This window comes from Haliotis cracherodii, unplaced genomic scaffold (assembly GCF_022045235.1).
Source record: "Haliotis cracherodii isolate W230 unplaced genomic scaffold, xgHalCrac1.p SCAF_24, whole genome shotgun sequence".
In the NCBI taxonomy this organism is placed as follows: domain Eukaryota; kingdom Metazoa; phylum Mollusca; class Gastropoda; order Lepetellida; family Haliotidae; genus Haliotis; species Haliotis cracherodii.
In genome coordinates this window covers 748417-761687 of record NW_027266280.1, presented here as the reverse complement: position 1 = coordinate 761687, position 13271 = coordinate 748417, and positions in this window count along the sequence as shown.

Sequence of the window (13271 nt, the reverse complement as noted above, 5' to 3'; positions counted from 1 at the left end):
TGATAAACTTAAAAGTATTCGTGTGTTATACTTAACACCTGTCCCGAGGTGAAGACCTCACACCGTCCCGTGCATTCTCCCAGGTGCAAATGACACCGAGTTGGGGGTGGTCTCAAAGTATTGCTGTTGTTGTACTTAACTTACATGTGCGTTGACAGGGTAGCAATTCAGGATATGTGCCGCATTAGATTTGCTTTGAACCATAATGGAGTAGTTAAGAGCTATGAAAGAGTAAAAAAGCTGTGAAAGGGGTTGAGTATTGGAAGGTTGCGGTTTTGGAATCAAGTTTTTGTTGTTCTGCAGATGGTTTCTTGAGATAGCATTTATGTCGGCTGACGTATATGAATCTGTACTTATGAATGTTGTGTTATGTCTTGGCACGATCACCTTACACTTAGCCAATATAGGCACAGCAGGGTTGAGCTCAAAATGTCAGACTGGCGTACGTAAGACAACGTGACCGTGTTGTGTCGCCAGCACATATGTCTTGTACTTTACAGCGTTCTTATTCAGCCGTTTCATATGGTCATGTGATACAGTCCTGCATGGCCGCCTTCATATTACCCATTGTTGGGGCGACAGTATCTGATTCCCGGACGTTATATTAACTGGCGTGTCCGTGACAGTGGCACTGACGTTGTTTAAAATGGGCAATAGCTGAAGTCCCAACCAGTCTATAACCACATCACCTACTATAAATTCCTTATGAAAATCACCACTTTTCTCTTTCGCCTCGAAAACTATCACCACATCCATCAATAAGCCCCATATCATGGGTTGCAGTGTGCAAAACAATTTTGTATCGATAAATACTTAAGTGTCATTTTGTATGAAAGCTGGATAAACCTGAATAAACCTGAATAAACCTGGATTAAGCTGGATAAACCTGGATAAAGAACACCCAAGGTGTGCTAGATGTGTTAGATGTAACATGTCGAGTCCATTTCATGTTGGACTGAATGGAAATGACAGCTGACCAATCTGAGAAGTCTGGCTTGCAATTGCCTGAGGCAACTATATCTGAATTCGGGCCCAAAACAAAACATTTTGACTTTATTTTAGCTAGATATTTTTTCAAGTTTGCAACTGTTGAGGTGCTGGGACTACTGACACATATATGCATGCAGTTGGTCAAACTGTTAAAACCGACAGGACAATTTGCTATTGGCATACGATGACATGTATTAAAAAAAAGTCAGTGAGCCTGACCAACCGACTCCGTTAGTCGCCTGTTACAAGCATTGTTTGTCCGCTTGTACTAATCCAGACTAATGCCGATTGCATAGGGCCCACTGAGGTACCATTCCGCAGTTTTACATGAATACCCCACTCAGACACAGTATACTGACTCCGAGCCGACCAGTCCTTGATTTAGCCGAGCGTCAGGTATGTGAATAACGATACCATGTTTTAACGTCTTCTGGTGTGACGTGGCCGGGGATCGAACCCCCGAGCTTCCGCGGACGGAAGCTCTACCACTAGACCATGGGGACAGGTCCAACATTAATCTGAAGGTGTGGTAATGCGATCACCAACATGGGAGGAAGACGTGTGCAGACTGAGCGCCGACCGGATCGTTGAAATTCCGCTGCGCGACAAACACCGGGGACACCTCTTAACTCCAGTGTCGGATCTGTTCGTTTAGGGGGCAATTTAGCCCATCATTTTTTATCATGTGTTTGAAGCTTTTTCCGTTGCAGAGATTTTTATTTTGGTCAAGCATTTGTGATTAAGTTTGCAAAATTGCAATGATCAGTTTGTCTTTGAAGTCACGTGTGTTGGACGTGAAAATACATGTATTACCGACGGACGGACAGAGAGACAAAAGTGTGACGAGTCGATGCCCAGTTGCCCGATATTTGCCAAATGGAGCGCGGCACACTAAAGGCCTGTGTGGTGGGGTGAAGTGAAATGGGGTTTGACGTCGCCGTCAAGATTATTGCACTCATATAGCGACGTGCATGCACGTGTGTGTGTGTGTGTGTGTGTGTGTGTGTGTGTGTGTGTGTGTGTGTGTGTGTGTGTGTGTGTGTGTGTGTGCGCGCGTCTTCCGGTATGACGCGGGATCGAACCCCGACCTTCCGCTCTCCACTAGGCCACGGATGTCGTCTCAGGGCCTATATAATGCTAAACGTGCAATGTCTACGTTAAACAGTAACGCCGAAACTGGAACGTCACAAAGAAAATATTCTGTACCGGACCACCTTCCTCATAACAATTGATCCGAAAGGAATATTTACATAAATTCTATCCATTCCTGGCGACGAATGTCTAAGTCATCTGACGTCTCATATTCTAATCAAATATATGGAACCAGTAAATTCTTAAGAATGTAAAGATGTTTTTGTCGCTTCTATTTACATTGTGGCAGATCATTACATTGCAATACATAAAATGCAAAACAATGTTCCGGTAACAAGCGCTTGGGGTGAATGTGTAGGGGAGACCACTCGGACCCAGTATCTAATCGTTGAAATGGTTAATTACACCACGAGGTGACATGTCCTACAAGAATGTTCCGCAGTGGGGTGGCGGAACAGCTGATAGCTGGTACAACTGATCTTCGAAGTAATGCTGTCCACCATTATCAGAACATTTGCCCAAAGCAGGAGGCAGCCATCAGTCAGATTGTCCAGGGACACCCGTCAACTCTTTCATCTTCACCCGATGGAATAGAAGCATCAGTTGACGAAATGGGAGCATCGGTTAAACGACTACGTACCGAACACGGCACACTCAACATTTCCTTGAATATTAAAATCGCCCAAAGTTGTAATTAGCAAGAAAATGGACTGCCTTGGTCGGTGTCTCGCCGCTTGTAAAACTAAACAGTATTAAAACGTTTTGTTCTTCTTTGTTTTCTCATATATTGCGCATATGCTGATACTGATTTCTATGTCTTTTGAAGAGGTGTATGTTTTGCTGGAACAATGGTAACGTTTAAGTTAGTTGGACCACGGGTAAAACCTAAGGAGTTATGGTTTAAATTCTGTTAAATATACACTCGGGGGCTGTAAGAGAGACTACTGTTAGCTTAACACAGCGTTATAGCGCATGATCAACACACAGCACCTGCATATATCTTGTTAAGAGCTGCCAAATACGAGTAGCCTTGATTTGTGTACATTATCGGTTTCATGCTTGTCTTATCATACATTGCTCTCCGAAAGTATACAAACTCTTTACTGTAGGCTCCTGGAACTGTTATACAAGGATCCATACAGGAAAATATGATTTACTCCAGAACTGGATTAACTGGTATGGATTAACGTCTTCTCGCTTATTTGCTTGGGGCAATTGTATGTAGTTGTCACGACGTCACTGCTAAACAGGGGAGAAAATGTCCACGTGGAGGGATGTAACATTAAACAGTTTCAGGTTAAACTTTGTCACTGCTAAACAGGGGAGAAAATGTCCACGTGGAGGGATGTAACATTAAACAGTTTCAGATTTAACTTTGTCACTGCTAAACAGGGGAGAAAATGTCCACGTGGAGGGATGTAACATTAAACAGTTTCAGGTTAAACTTTGTCACTGCTAAACAGGGGAGAATATGTCCACGTGGAGGGATGTAACATTAAACAGTTTCAGGTTAAACTTTGTCACTGCTAAACAGGGGAGAAAATGTCCACGTGGAGGGATGTAACATTAAACAGTTTCAGGTTAAATTTTGTCACTGCTAAACAGGGGAGAAAATGTCCATGTGAAACAGCATATCCGTGTCCGACCAACCGCTTACCTTATAAGCTGACTTCGACGTCGTCATGACTACGAGTAAGTATGCACTGTTTTAGCAAAGATGTCTTACAAACATGGTAAGGCATGCTGTCACTTTAATTTACACCAATGACAGATTATCATGTTATAATAACCACTGCTTAAGTCGTCAGTAGGTATATGCACAAAAATCGTATTTTTTCATTCGGTGTTTGATATGTTTCTGAAGTAATGTTTGGCTCTCTGGCGCATGATGTAAATACAGCTTTGGGTATGCGTTCATTTTGTGTTCACCTAGATGATCAAGCACGTCATGTGGGCCTTGTATCTGGGAGGGGGCAGTTTCAACCAGGCTGTTATACAACAGAAACAATATTCACTGCATTGGAATTTTAAACCAGAAAGCCCCAAGATTTTAGCTGAGATTATACTGAAGGTATTAATACTTCCAGTATGCAACATATCACTTACGGTTTCGGACAAATCTTACTGCATTTAAACTGTTTACCAGAAAGTCACAGTCATGGTTCTAGCTCCTTTTGTATCAAGTTATCAGTATATCCGGATTTGATTGCCTAACTTCTGATTTCAGAAAACACATTCTTCCTGCATTATACCAGAACGTTCCATGGTTCAAGCTCAAGTAATTTGTTCTCTCGTTTGGGACCTTGCTTAAATATTGCTTCCAACATGAAAACTAAATTATTCTTAAAAATCCCACCACTGCAACTTAATTTACATCAAAATGTGTTGTCTCGGAAATAACACTGGAAAAACACATGCCAGACATTGAACACGCCCCCATCCAATGTGTAAAGTGAACTGACAGCCAGACAGTTAGTTGGGGAAATGATACGTATGTACATGTACTGATGGAAATGGCTCGGCACATAAAGTGATGGGAACACATCAAACTCATGGTCAGTAAAACAATGAGGGTAAATACACCCAGATTGTCAGAAGGGCGGTATTCCTGGTAGCAAACCCGGGTACTCTCCCAAAGTCAGTCAACAAATTGTGAGGTACCAAACCTAAAGCACCGAGAACAATAGGGATTCGGACAACTTGGTACTTGGGATCGAGCGTGACATTTCGAAAGCAAGGTCCGTATATGTTTTCCTGAATTGTCAAAAGGGTTGATTTCATTGGATGTATCAAAATGGATAAGACAAGCCGACTTCATCCAAGCGGAGGACTCTGTGGGGCTGCTTTTCTTTCCACGTTTCAGATGAAGAATGTTGCATTTGTCGAGCCCAAAGGACATGCCGTTATTATTAGAAAGAGACTCGATTGTTGGGGATCTGTGCTGAGGAAGTCCAGTATGATAACCTTCCTCTTGACTAAGCAAATACCTTTATGGATTCAGTGACAAATAGTAGAACAAAAGGACTAATATAATCGCCCTGAAATAGTCCTCTCCCAATAGAAATGAGTTCCGAAGTCACCACCTGCCCCTGCGAATACATCTCAAGTTGAGTTGTCTCGCAATTCATTAAAGACTTGAGTAAAACAAGCAGCCGCTCGGGGACGTCAATACATTCTAGTTACTTCATTATCCTTACGTGAGGCACAAAATCACACGTGTTTCTGTAGTTTATCATTGAGAGGTTATTCTGGTAAGTTTTAGCCTCTTCAGCGATCATTTTTGAACCAGCAATTGATCCTTACAACCCCCTCATTCCTTCCCGGTCCGTGTAAATAATGTCATTGGAAGCGAAGAATCATCACACAAGATCAGACAAGTGATGGGGCGGACGTTAATAGGGTCAATCAAATCACCTTTCTTTGGAAGAAGTATTGTTCGACCTTTGCACAGCAAAAACAGAACATCCCCTGCACCCACAAGAGACTATAAACAGGGAAGAACTTAATGGTGTCTGGACACAAGGGAACAGTTTCCAATACCAATTTCGAATACCATCAGGCTTTGGCGCCGTATTAGATTTGGATTTTTCAATCACCTTTCCTGGGACTCAGGTGTAATGAAACACGAAAGTGGGCACTTTACCATGTACATTTGGATTGTAGTCCTGCCCACGGTTCCTCGAGGATGCAGTTGCCGGGTATTGACAACAACTGTTTCCAAACCCTCACACTGGAATCCATGGTGGGCCTGTTCTCATCACTGCCATTGGCTGCATTTAAGTGCCTGTAAAACGGTTTATCATCAGATTCGAAAAGTTTATTCCGTCCCATTTTCTTTTTCTTTCTGTCCAAACCTTTAACTTTGTCTTCAGAGAATCAAGAATTTTATTTAGATTTTTCTCTTTTGATGTCTTGGATTTGGTTTTTAATCTTTTCCAATTTGCTTTTTGGCGTTTTGACATTGATTGCCTTGAGGAACGTTATTTCAAGCAAAGTTCTATCCAGGATATATTTTTCCTTGTTTCAGTAAATTTGACTTGGAAACGATCTTTCTTTTGATTATTTTGTGTTCATTTCTTTTTTGTGGTTCATTGACTTTTGAAACTGTATGGCGTTCCCCCAGTGTTCGCGCAGCAGTTTATGCCATGGAAAGAACAGTCCGCATTGAAAGTGAGTGAAATAATGTGATATAATATATCAAGTTTGATTTTGTGGAACAAAAATGGTAAAACTGTTTAATTGGCCTCCACAGATTTGAGCATAGCTTGACATAAACAAAGTATACAAGGGCTCATGAGTATAGCTTGACATAAACAAAGTATACAAGGGCTCATGAGTATAGCTTGACATAAACAAAGTATACAAGGGCTCATGAGTATAGCTTGACATAAACAAAGTATACAAGGGCTCATCAGAAAGATCGTTGACAGAAGAGGTGCCGGAATGGGGAGAAAACCGATCGAGGCCGACATCAGGGATTTCATTGTGTGAGCACATGAGTGAGTCATCAGTGACAACGAGATGAGATAATGTAAGGAAATAATGCTAACATTCATTTCCAATTTCGGGTCTGCTGCTGTTGGATCTGGGGGTTCATGCAAAGGCGCCTGCCGAGTGTTTGCAGGAAGCTCATCAGACTCAAGGCGCTCATACATCTTCAGTTGCGGAGCTGGTCACGGAGGTTTGTTCTGTCGGGTATGCATACATCGGCATGGCCTTGTCCCAATGCTGCTCCAATATTTTGCCATTTACTCGAGGTATTTCTTCACCACTCTATCAGTATAAAGCACTCGTGGTTCAGCGGAGAAATAGTCCCCTGTACCCAATGCTTCTCACCGACAGAGAATCGGGTAGCCACACTCGACCCCTGACCTCGAGTCACCTTCAACGTACGATTATTTACAAACCGCATTTACAGATGAAGATGGAATAGATTTGACAACGGCGTTGATAAACAGTCACTCCTCGAGTTGTCAGACAGAGTTTTGAAGCGTTTGTAGATACTTTTAGATATTATGGAATACTAATTTGAGTTGTGTGTTGTGTTGTACTTGTGGTCGCTCAAGACATGTCCACTGAGTGTCAGTCGTAATGAAGTAAGACCCGTGAAGATCCGGGGTAGAATAGGTCTTCAGCAACCCATGCTTGTCGTCAAAGGCGACTATGCTTGTCGTCAGACTAACGGAATCGGGTGGTCAGGCTCGCTGACTTTGTTGATGCAATTCATCGTATCCCAATTGCGTGGATCGATGCTCATGATGTCAATAACTGGGTTGTCTGGCCCAGACTCGAGTATTTGCAGGCCATCGTCATATAGCTGGAATGTTGCGGCGATGAACAACAAACAAACGAAACGTTTACGTATACCGGCACATATAGACAGTGTGTATTTACCCTGTAATGTGTAATACTGCATATAAGTGCGGAGTAGTAGCTCATCACAATATGAACCTCCAATGTATGAATGTGGATGAATATGAATAATAAGAATAATATAATGATCACGAAATGTTTTCAAAATCAAGCATCAAGGATTATTTTGAGATATTTGGTGGTCCTGAAAAGGACCGTTGAGAGTGTTGGTGAAAACACAAGTTTTCAACCGCCGAATCCGTAGAGGGCACGTCCCTGGCGTTTCAAAGCATAGACGACTTCCATGGAAATGACAGTCTTCCTCTTGGCGTGTTCGGTGTAGGTGACGGCATCACGGGTGACATTCTCAAGGAAAGCCTTGAGGACACCATGGGTGTCTTCGTAAATCAGAAACCTATGTACCCACGTTCAACTCAAATAAAACTGGCACACCCCATCACATACTAAAGCTGTACTTTGTGTGCAGTATTATATCTTGTATCCCACGCTGTTCCTCCCACTCACGTTATGATTGTCCATGCGCCACTCTCCGCAGTCGGTCGGATAGCCTAGTGGTTAAAGCGCCGTGATATTGCAGGAATATTGCTAAAAGCGGCGTAAAAACATACTCACTCACTCTCTGCATCTGCCTTCAGAATGTAGGACCGGAGAACGAAACGGGCCCAATTCCGAAAATAAAGTATAAGTGTCATTCGTATTCCTAAGACTAGGTGTTTCAACGTGTATCCAGCATACTGTTTACCGTAAAACTGTTAAATGACGTGTATGATTAGAATGATATCCCATTATGCACAGCTTGGCAAATCCACCACCCATTTCATCATGTACCAGGTGCCGCTGATTACCAACCAACGGTATAATGTGAAATATAAACAAATATTGTTCATTACCTGTATATCGATTTGTGGATCGGAGACGTAGGTTAATTTGAGCTAATTGGGTAGACTAATGTTTAAAGCATTTACTGGTAACACCAATGACCCGGCTTTGGTTCCTTATAACGTGAGAAGCCCATTCATGGTAGAGCACTACTCACTCACTCACTCACTCAAACACCCACTCACTCGGTCATTGGACTGTTAGGGACCGATCATTGAACTGTTAGGGACCGATCATTGAACTGTTAGGGACCGATCATTGGACTGTTAGGGACCGATCATTGAATTGTTAGGGACCGATCATTGAACTGTTAGGGACCGATCATTGAACTGTTAGGGACCGATCATTTGATATTCCGGGCGGGGCCTGGAGTTTTGTATCTATTTTAGATATTTTGTTAGCTGCATCTCCAAAACCAGATATATTTATTTAAAACTAGGAGCCTGACCATTATTGACAAAACAAAACCTAGCAGAAATGTCATTTTCGTGGCAGATAATTTCTTTAATAATTAACAATCTGATTCATGATTATTCTTTCAAACATTTTCAAGAATGTAAACTGCGACTTAAACCAAGAATATCAAGTGACGACTTAATTTGTTTTTAATTTGTGTCCGTTACATCTCATTGTGTCAGTTTAATGTGTGAGGACAGCCAGCTGATGCAAGTCTTGGTCCCACCAGCAACTGTATTGAGTTCTCAAACCAGGAGTCATAATGACATCGAGTCTAGGACTAGAACACACGAATCCACTCCGTACAGCCCTTCATTATTAATGGAAAATATTAAAGGAGAAGTTCAGAGAAAACGATTAATATCGGGGGAAAGAAATATTCCGCTAACATTCAAGTAACAATTTGAAATAAATCGTAAATACAACATCATTTTGATCGCACCGGCTGTTTCACCCCGGTTCATTGATTAAAACATGTGTCAAGAACGTGTCTCCAAAACGCACCACTCGTTATTCTAGGACGTGGGAGGGTGGGAGTGATCTATAGACAAAAGCTCCAATCGATCTCCTTGATCTGTGAGTTCTGTATAGTAATCGGTTCATTAGCCTCTGACCTCCTAGATACACAGCGACGGCAACGAATACATGAATGTCCCAGTGCATGTATTGGTCAACAGTGATTCTCAACACCAAGGATGCTTCTTCATCAATTGACATTTACGAAAAACTCAGAGCTTTTTGAAGAAGCCGCCTTAAACGAACTTTTAAAATCCTCTTTAAATCAAAAGAAAATCCAGATGGGTCTCCTCGATGGGGAAACTCTATGTGATGAAATGCTGTTTCGGATGTTTTTTCTCTTCCCTATTTGAATGAACATTTGACAGATTGACAATTCATTTTCTCGACATTCCCAGATCAAAATCGACAAATCTTTTGAAAATGACTTCCTTCTTTTTATGTTTTGATTTTGAAAGGTATCGATACAAGTTACACTGAAGGCTTGCCGGGGAGTTTCGAATCAACTTAATAATTTAAGATAGAAACGTGATCAATTTCCTTCGTCTCTCTACGTGCGTTGTGTCTTGATCCAGAAATTCATGATAAAAATCAATAGTGTACTTTCGGGATCTTTAAACATGTACTTTACGTGTAATGTGAATCCGATTATATTCTCGACTACACTGTTGTACGGGGCTGCTGGCATGAGGCATTTAGGGGGCGCTGATGACCAGATTGCAACAACGTCTTGTACTCGTGTCAGTGTTACGAGGTTAATGCAACGTTTCTGACAGACGGTAGACAGGCCAAGGATTAGATGGCCGAGACTGACCACACCCAATGGTGGCCGGCACCTGCGCAGTTGCTTCCTGAGTGTGACGTCATCAGCGGCAACGGCGTTGGGACATGACCCCAGTCGTCAGACAGTGTCAGCAGATATACCTGCTGCGGGTACTGGAGTTGACTGTCCTCTTGGCGGAATATGCAAGGTTGCAACAAATGGTTTCCACGTGACTGTCATGGTGAGAGTCAGGGTGGCAACGTTGGTGCAATTGGTTGGGATTGGTTTGTACGTCGTGACCGTCCTAATGGTAGAAGATTCAGGGCTGCAACGTTTGTGCAATTGGTTGGGATTGGTTTGTACGCCGTGACCGTGCTAATGGTAGAAGATTCAGGGCTGCAATAGGTTGGAACTGGTTTGTACGTGGCCGTCCTCGTGGCGGAATATGCAGGATTACTACGTTGACGCAATAGGTTGGGTTGGGTTTCGACGTGACTGTCATGGTGAGATACAGGGTTGCAACGTTGGTTTTGTTTGTTTAAACATATTTTATTCTCATAAAAAGGATTTGGCACAAGCTATCACAACTTAGAACGCCCTCTCCCATAGATTTACATGTATTCTTGTTTACAGTTAATAATCTAAATGACAGAAAGGAAAGAAATAGAGAAACGCATGTACATTCACTTTGCTCACTCAAACGCTTTTGCTTTCCTTATATATGTATGTACATTTCTAAAAAGGCTTCCGTCAACATGATTAGGTAAAATTGCTTTGCCAGCTAGCATCAGGTTAATATTTACATCACAGGTATCTTTCACAATTAACAATAGTGAGCGCATCAATTCGTTTCTATTTGATTTAAATAGAGGAAATTCAATAAAAACCTTATATGAATTTTCACAAGGGCTGCCACATCGACATTTTGGATCCTAGTTTAACATTTTTTCTAAATAATTCATTTTTAATTCACTGTCATCATATCTTAATTTTTTTATGTTTAATGTTAATTTTCCTGAAACCATATTAGAAATATGATGGAACTGTAGATCTATCTGTTCCTAAACTGGATTTAAATCGAGGGAATGTTTCAATATTCCTTTGCTGAATAGGTAATGTATTCCACAATTTGGTAGCGGATGGTATAAATGATATTCAGATAACGTTGTACGTAATAGAGGCATAGTTATATTGTGAGCGGTTCAAAGGTTGTATGTTATGTTTGTCCCGACAGAGTGAGGTACTAGATCTTTAAGGTATGAAGGTGTCATATTATTATATATTTCGTAAAATAAACACAATTTACGTTTTCTCCTGTGCTCTGATAGGGGCTCCCAGGAAGTTTCGAAATATATTTTTTGACGGAAGCACAGGTTGGTAAACCAGTTACAATTCTTGCTGCTTCCAGTTGGAGTTTTTCTAATCTGTCACTCTGCTCTTCGATACAACCGTCCAAATATTAACATGCATATTCAAAATGTGGTCTAATAAACATAACATAAATTTTATTCAACACACTACGACAGAGCATATACTCAAGATTTCTCATTGAATGAATCATCTTTGATGTTGTGTTAATAACTGAATCAATCTGACAAGTCCACTTTCCCGATGACGACAATATAACACCGAGGTGTGTGTGTGTTTTAACATTTTCAATGCTTTGATTATCCAAAATTAATTTCAAAGTTCTCTGCGGCTCTTTTGTGGAAACAAGAATTGATTTTGTTTTGCGCGGACTATATAGAATTACCCAGTCTTGAGCCCATTCATTCATTTTGTTTAAATTGCTATTCGTAGTAGTTTCTATATATTCAATGTTATTTGATGATATCCCCAGGGATGTGTCATCGGCAAATAATCTTGTTGCACAGTTCAATCTGTCAGTAATATCATTGACGTACACAAGGAACAAGAAAGGACCTAGTACCGATCCCTGTGACACACCAGCTTTTAACTCTTCAGTGTCAGACAATGTTCCATTTAAAAAGACAGATTGTTTGCCAGCAGTTACGTAATCAGCCAGCCAATTAATCGTTTATACCATAAAATAACAATTTATATATAAGCCCGCTGTGCCATACTCTATCAAACGCTTTTGAAATATCCCAGAATACCATACAACAGGACTCTTTGTTATCGACTATTTGCACGCATGATTATGTTGTAGATAGTGGTTCTGTATATATTAATCATGTTTTTTTAATAAGCTTTTAATTTACTATGTATATTGTCAACAATGGTATTTTGTATATTTCAGATATTGCAGTAATTGAGAATTGTATATTGTATTTCTCATTTCAGGCTGCATACTTAAGTAGTTGTAAGTCAAGTATCATCATTAAAGCCCTATTCTAATGTCATGTTTTACTTAGTGGGTCAGTCAACTGCTTGGTGGTCAATCAGAGTGTAAGCCCAGGCGTCCTCTGGATTGGCTAGTTTTAAATCTATGTGTCCCACTGTCAAACCCCTTTGTTTTCACCCTGCACTTGGCATTACTACTTCACTGTGCACTGGACTGGAAGAAAGGATATACTTATATTAAGGTTAGTAGTTGAAGTTATAATTGTATGTTATGCCAGTATAATTATGCAAATTACTTTAGTTTAATAAATGTCTATATAGATCCTTAATTATATTTAAACATGTCACATTTACTAGTATTAGTGTGTGTGTAGCCTGGGTAGTGGTATTTATCCGGCTCGGGCCGTTGGGAAACACAGACACAGGCAGATGGTGATAATGGATTTATTGCAAGGGGGTGGCTGCTGTTGAAGAACTACCTGAAGAAAAGAAAATGTCCTTCCTCCTCAACAGCAGCACATGAAGTCATATATTTGCAAGTTAACAGGTTTTATTTATCTTAAATATAAAAGTACAAAAGCCATTGATAAACTATACTAAAATTAACTTTAATGTTAAATTACTGTTGTATATTCATGATAGGATACTTGAAAAGCACATGGGCCAAAATGGACCATGTGGTTAATTATTTTACAAACAAGTTTTATAATATCAATATTCCATTTACTTAATTTAATATTACTTTAAATGATATTATATATATTATTCAATTTAATTCAGCACCCTAATATAGATATTAATTTCTGACAGAAGCAGATGAAAACAGATTGAAATATGGCCATTCCATACCTGAAGAAAAGAAAATGTCCTTCCTCCTCAACAGCAGCACATGAAGTGA